General features: G+C 45.2%; 1 protein-coding gene across 1 annotated transcript in view; it reads right to left on the bottom strand.

The window, feature by feature from the left end:
• Positions 1 to 10,143, bottom strand: part of LOC139766274 (uncharacterized) — a 22,949-nt gene extending 12,806 nt beyond the window's left edge. The window contains exon 1 of the mRNA XM_071694699.1: positions 9,153 to 10,143. The gene's annotated coding sequence lies outside the window, so the exon portion shown is untranslated. The remainder of the gene's footprint in view (positions 1 to 9,152) is intronic.
• Between the last annotated feature and the right edge of the window lie 504 nt (positions 10,144 to 10,647).

Below are 10,647 nucleotides of genomic sequence, written 5' to 3'. Positions count from 1 at the left end.
TAAAATCAGTAGCAGGGAAGGGATGGACTCCCGTGAAATGAGAAGGTCTTCGACGATGATATAGTTTCGCCGAAGATGACTTTTCACACGCTGGGTAACCTAAAGCGGGCAGAGTCCGGTAATACCTTGTATAAAAAGTTTAACATGGCTCTGGTTCATGACTTCCCCCATGTAAGCGAGAGGAAGAATATGTACAACAAAACCCAGGTGGCGGCCGGGGCCTGGCATATGACATCACTCCTGACACATGGTTTGTTCTCTTGCTTTTATGACAGACGATCTCTTGACAGTGTAGCTAGCTGCTGGCCAGGGACCTGCCTGCCTCCTGCTGCTGCTGCTGCTGGCCAGGGACCTGCCTGCTGCTGCCTACCGCTGCTGGGGTTCACTTCTCCAGCTGCTCCTGCTGGCCAGAGACCTGCCTGCTGCTGCCTACCGCTGCTGGGGTTCACTTCTCCAGCTGCTCCTGCTTGTGGGGTACAGGAGATCGACCACAAGCACCAGGGGACGCAGGTCTGACAGGCCAAGCCATCGTGCACAAGGGTAGCAACGTCGTGCTCAAAGGTCGTACCGTTGTGCTCAAGGGCTGTACCACCGTGCTACAGGGTGGGTACCGTCGTGCTCATGGGTCGTACCGTCGTGCTCAAGGGTCGTACCGTCGTGCTCAAAGGTCGTACCGTCGTGCTCAAGGGTTGTCCCACCATGCTACAGGGTGGGTACCGTCGTGCTCATGGGTCGTACCGTCGTGCTTAAAGGTCGTACCGTCGTGCTCAAGGGTTGCCCCACCATGCTACAGGGTAGGTACCGTCGTGCTCAAAGGTCATACCGTTGTACTCAAAGGTTGTACCGTCGTGCTCAAAGGTCGTACCGTCGTGCTCAAGGGTTGTCCCACCATGCTACAGGGTAGGTACCCTCGTGCTCAAAGGGTAGACATGCAGCTTATGTAATAAGTCCCGTCTCCTGTGAATAATGAACCTTGTCTGGGATGCGTACACCTGAGCTGAGGCCGCCGCCTTAAGTTCCTACCAACACAACGAGTGTAAACATACAACATCTGTTCATACAGACGCATACAGAGTTTATAGCACCAATCATAGCAGTTTATAGCATCAATTATAGTAGTTTATGACGTCAGCAGTACTTAAAAAGTAATGGCAGAAAAGAAACAGTAGGTGATTTTGATAAAGGAAGACAGATGTATGATTTTTTATCATTGTAATTATAGGAAAGTGATTGATACATGGAAAGCAAGGGTAGCTGTCAGTGTGGGAGGGTCAGGCAGGTCCAGCCATGGGTGTGGGAGGAGCAGGCAAGTTCAGCCATCGGTGTGGGAGGGGCAGGCAGGTCCAGCCATGGGTGTGGGAGGAGCGGTCAGGTCCAGCCATGGGTGTGGGAGGAGCAGGCAAGTTCAGCCATCGGTGTGGGAGGGGCAGGCAGGTCCAGCCATGGGTGTGGGAGGAGCAGGCAAATCCAGCCATGGGTATGGGAGGAGCAGACGGGTCCAGCCATTGGTGTGGGAGGAGCACACAAGTCTAGTCATTGGTGTGGGAGGAGGACGGAACCCACAGTGCTCGAGGTGTAGCAACTCGCCACCTCAACTTTCACCAACACTATACGGAAACTTCAGCAAGTGGGAGAGGGAGGCTGGCGCCCACACTGGGGCCACAACCCAAGCTCTCCTGACGACTTCAACATCCCACCTAAAACTACCATGAATCCTACCGCAGTTAATAGCGCCGCCACCAGCCAACCTCCTCCCCTGCACCAGAGGAGGTAATGTTTGTGAAAGCTGGTCACTAGAGTTGTTCAGTGACTCCCGGTCTGATGTTTTGACCGGAGGATGTTTCCGAAGGCTTGTTCATCAACCGCTTTTAGCGCTTTCTGTTCTTAATATCACGCATTCAGACTTTTCTAATAATTCCTTTACATGTTGGGATTCTACTGTCATACCTGCAGCATACGTTGTTCAACTGTTATATCGTATGAGTTCCTTCCACTTCCGAGGCGCCAGCAAGACAAGCTCTCGTCAACCACATCCCCAGCGTCACACGTTCTTCCTTCCTCCTCCAACATGGCTTTACTTCTCACGTGTAAAATCTTTCACATTCTTTTTTTTTCTCCCTTTTATCCCCTTTACTAATTCTCTCCTTATCTTCAAACTTTTTTTTCCATTCTTTTTCTCAAGTTTCTTTACTTTCATCTTTTATATGGTCTCACTCTGACCACACCGCCTGATAGCCCTAGCAAGATCTATGGTGTATGACATATCCTCGAGTCTCTAGATGGACGGATCAAGACATTGTACATATTCTCTGTTACCTCTTGTTCCAGTGACACACCTCAATCAAGCACTGCCAAACCCAACACTCGCGCCACCACGAGAGGGGGGGACGAGTCTCACGTCCATCGAACGAGTCAGTTCTATCTCCTTAACTCGGCCATTCATAGCTTCCTCAAACGAAGGTTCTCTTCAAAATGATCCACTCTTCCCGCTGTCTCCAGCCGTATTGAACACGCCTCGTTACTCAAGATCTCCCATTCATCATTCTCTGTCCCCGATACTAAGGACTTCAAACCTTATTCTTCCGGAGATACGGGATATTCTCCGTGGTTTTCGCGGAGCTTATGCATAGAAATGACTGAATATTAACCAAACGCTACGGTAATGTCATCTACGTTCTGTGAAGTGAGGGAGGCGGATGGCAAGGACCAGGGAGGCACGATGAACATTGCTGCGAAAATGTTCTTCACATTTCACACTAAACGAGTCACTGTTCAACGGCGTGTGCACCACAGTGCTGGAAGAGCAAAGCAACATGTTATATTATGGCGTCTGGGAAGCCGATATGTCCGGCAGGAAACGCCAAGAGAAATGGACTCCATCAAGATATTTCGACACCACAAACGTGAGCCTCAGCACCACACAGCAGCATACGAGATGAAAGCGGAAGGTGTGGCTGACGGCAGTGATGAACACATGTTATACCAGACCATCTAAAGTGAAGGTGTGGATGGCGTGGCACAGGTGAACACAGGTCAAGCCAACCTATCTAAAAATTCATCCTCTCGCTACCTCATTGGTTCGTCCCACACACCAGACTCAGGCAAGAGACAGTCTCGTTGCTTCCCCAGGTCTCTACGGCCGGCGGGGCCACACATACTAGGCTGCACCAACAAAGTGTAAACAATGTATCACAAAGGACACTCAGGCACATCCCGACACTCTTACAGTCATATGAGAACCTCGCAGACCTCCTCGGTACGCTCATCCCTCGTCCAGTACTTGACATTCTCACCGCAAGTCTGAGACGGCAGGCTGGAGCATCCTGAAGATTCACAATAGCTCTCTGGCTAATAATAGAAGAGATTCATCCCCTAACAGAAATAATCAAGGAGCACAATAGGCATACCGCGGCATAATCCCTATACGGAGTATCAACACCCGTCTCTTAACTCACAGCCACTAAAGCCCGACGTCCAGCCTGTGTGGTTTAAGACATTAGACTTGACTGGTACGAGTTCAGGCCGCAGGTGCAGACACAAGCCTTCCCTAGGGCTCAAGGGAGAAAGGGTCCTGAATGTTATGGGGCAGGAGCCCTAAATATGAAAAGAAGGGGGTCCTTTAGGAATGGGTCCTGAATATTAAGGGATGGGATTCTAAATACTAAGGAAAGGAAGCCTTGAACATTAAGGTGAGGGGGACGTGAATATCAAGGGGAGGGGGAGGGGGGTCTTGAATACTACGGATAAGGGGGCCTGAATACTGCGAAAGGTTGGGGATGAGTGTGTACCTTGCCCTTCCCCCTCAACCATGCAGTCCGGCGGCCCTCGCAGTGGTGTGCCTGACCACAAAGGGTTCTCCGTCACTTATCACTGTCACACAGTGCATGGCTGATGAGGCTGGGTGGCTAGCCGAGTGGCCTGGCTAGGCAGCACAGCTGGGGGGGATTGTGTACCACCCAACCCGTTCATGTTCTCACTAGTGTGAGTGCCGTGGTTTGGTCTACTCTCCAGACCAGAGGAGAACCTCCTGACTCTAACACTCCCGACATCCACCCTCAGATACATCTCAGATACCAACGGCTTAAGATATGCTGATAGGCTCCACACAGCTTCATCCTGGGTCCGTTGGTGTATCCCCACTAACTCTCGAAGATTTGTAAGTTTTATATGCTGATATATGCTGTATCACTAACCCAAGCATGCTGCTATGCTACACCGACTCAGACACGCTATGCTCCTTCACCCTTACATATTTTTTTTACTCCATCAGCCATAGGTATACAGCCCTTTGTGTGCCGAATGGCAATACTCCTACGCCCCCAGAGCCCTCTGGCTCTACCGCACAAGCATACTATAATACTCCAGATATCCTAGTTATACCAATATGTTAGGCATGAAGGTATGTACAAACATGTCCGATATGCCAATGCCCTATGGTTACTGAACCAAAAGATCATACTTTCATAATCCAATAGATAAAAACAGACCTGTTTTCACTGTCTGGTGTACGTCTTGGCGTCACCCGTAAGTATGTTCAGGTACGAGTCCAGTCCTTCTGGCAAATTATATACAGAGATCAAGAAGAGCAATGGTTCCGGGACCGAACCTTACGGTACGCCACTAGTGATCCCCATCCCATTTCAATGAGGTTCTCCTGACATGTCCTCTTTGTTCCCTTCCACTGTGTGTGTGTGTGTGTGTGTGTGTGTGTGTGTGTGTGTGTGTGTGTGTGTGTGTGTGTTAAGGACAATGTTTTTTTTATATATATAACTGACTGGCCATGCAATTAAACCTTCATCACTTCTGGAGTTCAGATTTACCACATCTTGTTTGATACTTCCACAAGCAAGAGCAACACAGCTCTGCTGATTCTGTCACGATGGTAGGAAAGGAAAAATATTGCTGCGTTTGCATTTTTTTTCGTAGTTGTGAATCCGTCACATACTGTGTACATTTCAGGTAACCAGCAGGACAAGGTGTCTATGATTTTCGTATATGATGAATGGATATCACTATATATATATATATATATAATATATATATATATATATATATATATATATATATATATATATATATATATATATGGAAAAAAATCTAGAATTCTAGAATGCAAGGGAACTGCAGGGTGCACAAAAAGAGGCAGGCCACATCTAACTGTTGCACACAGCTACCGTGGACAGCACACCCACACACACTACCTCGCTCTGTCCTGCCACCTCATTTTAAAAATACATGTAAATGATATGTCGCTGGAGAGTTAACAAGACAGAGGAAGCAGTGTGCGGGCGTTGTGTGGCGGCCTTGTGGAGCCCCGGCCACATCCAGACACAATGCACGCCCACACACCCTCCCTGATTTATTCGCATGGGTAAAACAGATAAATGTTGTTATAACGAGTGTGATAATTCATAAGTAAACTCCTCCACCGAGCAGAGAGCACCCTAGACGAGACAGAAGAAGGTAACAATGACCGAGTTCTGTGTTCCACGGACAGAGAGAGACATCCCTGGTCAACGGTCGCTGCAGCTGAGGCAGCGCGGGGAGGGAACTGTTTACAACACTGCACACCGCTGCCGCCCGTGGCGCCACAACGTGGTGTAACATCTTGCACCACTGACCACTAACACTGCCGGTGGTGACATGTAACTGAACAGCCTTCACAATACCTCCATCATGTTTATCTCACCGATAACAATGAACTCTCAATTAATGAAAATGAATGTTCTAATGCAAGTCCTACAACTGATTGTTATTTCTTTAAATAAATGAAACAAACAAATAGGTGTTTGCTTCTCGCTGGCAATAATGAACCAACAGCATTTACAGTCATTCATATATTTCGTGCTTTTGTGAACTAACCTCTTCAGCTGGAGAAGTTTATCAACGCAAACGGGGGAAGTAAATCAGTCCTTTTGATAACCAGAGGTTGTATAAGGATGGCTGGTATGGGGACAATGAAGACAGAAAGGCGCGCGGGGGATAATGTTAATATTACGAAATGTGATGGAGCAGAGGAAGGCAGGACAGCTGACTGATCTTTGTGCCGTTTCACTCTCTTCTCGAAGTGTAGTGTTTTTACCTTCTCTTATTCTGCTTGAGGGAAGCGAACCTGAAGGCAACGAAAACATACTCATCCTCATTTTCCGATCCATGGCAGGAATGAGGGTGGCGGGAGAGGAGAGACCGCTGGAAGCCATCACTGTCAACCTTAAGCCGCGCCTCATGGGTCCCTCCCTGACCCGCATAAGGAAAGATTTTGCAATCTATCCAGATGAAGAATGTACACAAGCCATATATATAATGAGGAAGAAAGTGTTCGTTTATAGCAATAATAATAACGCGTACACGTAAAAAAACTTATATCCTACCTTATAAATGAACGACAGTGACTACAAAAATGATCAGTAACAAGTAAGTCCTTAATGAATCTGATAAGAAAGTATTTTATAGAAAATAAATGCCAACTGATATTACCTCGTAAGATTTCACAACACTTACGGTAAACGGTAATATCACCAACGATGCCTACAATTTATGCAGACCGTCACTAGAACAGAAAACGACGTAAGCAACCACAGGAGGAGTTAGGAGTGTTTGAGGAAGACAAGAACCGAATGGCCGGTAGTCGTGATCACCCACCGTCAGTCCTTGTACGACGAGGTTAAGGCCTCCATGGAGTCCAGCGCCCTTGAGGCATCCCCGGCCTGTGTGTGTGGGATCTCGTCTCCTTATCTTTACGAGACACGCAGCTTCCCTCATTACTGTACTGTCTGTCACGAGCTTCTCACACCGAAAGGTGATGATCTTGCCAGTCTCTATCGTTTATGGGCCACTACTGCCACAACGAGATGACAAGAGAAGTATCAAGTTGCTTGATACTTTGTAAGTTATAAAATTCTCATAATTTTAAAAACTTCACATCCCCGGCAACTCGAAGGCTATACGTATTAGTTACTACAAACACACAGGTACAATTTTCTACATTCCTCGTATGATATATATATATATATATATATATATATATATATATATTACCGGGTGTGGATCCACGATCTTAAAAGGTTTCTCTCTTAATACGCATATAATGGTTTACGTAGACGAGTGTCTTAGAATTGGGTCTGTTTCATTCAGTCCCAGGATAAGTTGGCTATGTGGGGTCTGCGTTGGATGGTGTGGCTGTGTGCTGGTTTGCTGGGTTGTACAATTGTTCCTTGCAGTTTCAATCAACAGAAGAAATACTAGAAAGATATTTTTCCACAATCCATATGATGAGTTTCTATTACTCTCTACAGGTCACAACCCATTTTTCCCATAATCTGTCCACATTTCAGAAGAATTAACGAAATTTGCACAAGACTTCTTTTTATATGCCCTACACTATGCGTATTTTCTTTTGAGGTTAAGTCACCAAGAAACATTTAATCATATTTCAATGTTCAAGAAATCTGTAGATATGTCGATGACATATTTACGGCGATCGATTAATGGCACCCTCTAAGATCACAGGTTACCAATATATACATCTTTTTTGTGCAATAAATCATTCCAACCACAGTAGATGAAACCCAGTTACAGCCACATCAACTGGCCTTGATGAACCTTGGCGCAAAGATATTTAAGACTCGACCCACCACATTCAAAACGTAACAAAAGTTCGAATAAACGAAACGAAATTAGAATAAAGCTTAGAGTAGCTACTTAAACAGAGAAGACTTCTAAGTGCTTGACGGTAAGTATTGCTGAAATTTTTCGTATACGCAGGTTTTCTCTTGAGTGAGTTTGACAAAGATCTGTTTCAGTTAAGTTGGGTTTGGTTACGTGAGGTTAACCTTTCGCAAGTCTGGTAATTGCTGGACTGAGCTAGGGACAGATTTGTTGCGAGTGACCCCTGAGACCTGAATGTTTGATTCTCGAGTCGAAAAGCGAGGCTGTACCGGGCCTCTCAGGGCCACCACTCTGAGTCAAGTTCACTGACCTTATCAACTTCATAAGGTCTTCTAAACTCAACATATAATCTCAAGAAATATGTAAGCATAGTGCAATAATTTTCTTGATATAGCTTTGTTTTATTTTTGAGTAATACGCTCGAGAAATGTCTATTAGCTGTTCATACACGAATACAATGCGGTTAATAACATTGTTAGGAATGGAGAAAAAATTAAATGGCGACACGGTATATTACCAATACATCGTAACTACAGTTTACAGTTCGAATACGATATGTGTAACTGTATCTAATGCAAGCAGCCAAAACAACTCTGCTGAGGTGGCCCAAACTTATTGCAAGTTTGATAATACGCCTAGGCTCCACAGCCTATCCCATATTCAAGGACCAACAAAAGGTTCTATCGCCTATACACCACAACGAGGTGAAAATGAATCTATCAAGCAAAAACCACGCCTACTTGATCTGAAACTAAAGTATCAATACATGCTAACCTAAAGCATTCCAACTCCCTTGAACGTTCCTAAATTACCAGATAATCATCACAGCCTCATATACAATACTAAACCTAACCTAATCTAACCAAATATCAACTCACGTAACCGAACCAAATTCATCATAAGTTCACTTGTATCTTCCTTTCTAAAATTCATCAGAGAAGTTAAGTGCCTAACCTACCCTAAGCTAAACTATTCCATCTAAAATTCACCCTGCAACCTCATGTGCCATAACACTCCTAATACATCTAAATCATAAATGTCATAACAAACTTAATCAATCATAACTTCATTTGCCTCATCATACTAACGTAATTCACCTGACCCCTAACTTGTCGGTACAATGCCTGACTAATTCAACTAAATCTTACTTGTCACACTCTGCCAAACCTAGTCCTCCTGAATCTTACTTTTATATAATTTAACTTTCGTTACTTTAGAAAGCATGTGACCATTTACAGTCAGACTTAAACACCAGGCAACTCTGAATCTGGTTATGGGAATTTCTCAAACGTTTCTTACTCAAATAATTCTGTATTGACCCTGAGTACACTGTATACATTTTTACGTGAGGTACTGTAATGGAGAGCCCGGCAAATGTTTTACAAGGCGAGTTTCTGGCTTGCAAAAGTAAGCATCTGTCTGTCTTATCATACAAGCTGACAAAAAACTGTGGGGGGGAAAAAAAATGACAAAGCCACACTCACCTCAACACGTGGCGGCCTCTCCTTAACCTTCAAATCTTTAGCGTCTTCATAACTTTACGTTCAGTCCCTCACCAACTACCATAGTGCTTTTGGCACAATCTTTCACCGTGTAAATCACTGTATGACTTTGAAGAACACCTTAGCATGAATATCCCAATTAAGAGTGAATGTTCTTGTTAATTTAAAATATCTAATTATTCAGGATCCTCACAAAACTCTACGATGCATGGAAAGTCTATCAGCTGTGGTCCAAAAAACTTAACTCGTTTTTTGAAATGTTTGCCTGGCCAACACACGCAGTCTCCTCAGCCCGCTGAATATTAATTTTAAACACTTTCCACTTGTGGAAGGACCGCCAATTTGGCACGCGCCAACACTTTCGTTGTCATATTCTGACCATCTTATCACAAACATTTCTTATGTAAATATAATAAATTGAAGTAGCATTTTCATATAATCTGATAATCAAAGAACTTTTGACTTCTTTTGAGGAAATCCGTTTTCATCACATCCCTGCATCAGTTTTACCACATGATCTTCGCACAAACGTTGGAGAATCAGTGTTTCCATGTTCTGACACATTCAGCCTGTAACAAGGCCAGGGGCAGTAATGACCACTGCAGTAACACGGACATTACTCATCCGTATGACTTCCCCACATCAACCCCACAGTGACATTCACCTCTGCACTTTCCAAAACAGCAGGAGTACTGTGTGTTTTACCGCTTGTTATGACCACCAGATGTGGAGAGCGACACCGACCATTCCATCCATGGAACCGGATCCAATGCTTTTGCTGCCACGGTGAGCGACTGCAAGGAAGCGTCAGTAGTTGCTGCTGCTGGTTACCGCGGACACCCCGAGAGGATGGTTGCCCTGAGATACACTACAGGATCTACCTCACCCAGCGAGCTACCCGGGCCCACTGAGCATGACAGAACTCACCAGGGAGCCGACACTCTGTACCCATCCGACCCACCGTCACTACCGCTGCTCACTGCCCAACCGTGTATTTATTCCTTACCTTTTCTTCTAAGAGATACGTACCAGAACCATAGGTAGATTCTAACAGTACTGTACTTTTAATGGGGATTTTGTTTCCTAACGCTTGAGCTGCGATATCCCTTACGGAACGCCAGATAAAATAGTGAAAAATAGTAACTGTTGACTTTATAAGAGCGGGAAGCCATCAACCGCCTGTGACTAGAGCCTGGCTCTCACCTGGAGGACTTTCTCAGGTGCACTTGTTACTGAGCATGGGTGATCTCCTCTCGTGTCACTAGGAATTTTGTGAATACCTGAAGGCCACTCAGAATTCTTATTCCTCTTTTTGGGCAAATTCATCACAGGTGAGTCGAGTTGAGGAAGACACGACACTCAATAAAACAAGTAGTTCCACACTCTAGACGAATGTACATGGCGGCTTGGACTTTTCTTGCATCTTAATTGCTCTTAACCTCTATCCAGTAGCTGGTCCTTCCCAAAACTTCATGCA

This window comes from Panulirus ornatus, chromosome 57 (assembly GCF_036320965.1).
Source record: "Panulirus ornatus isolate Po-2019 chromosome 57, ASM3632096v1, whole genome shotgun sequence".
Classification (NCBI taxonomy): domain Eukaryota; kingdom Metazoa; phylum Arthropoda; class Malacostraca; order Decapoda; family Palinuridae; genus Panulirus; species Panulirus ornatus.
The sequence above is the reverse complement of the archived record's forward strand: the minus strand, read 5'-3'. Positions and strand labels throughout refer to the sequence as shown.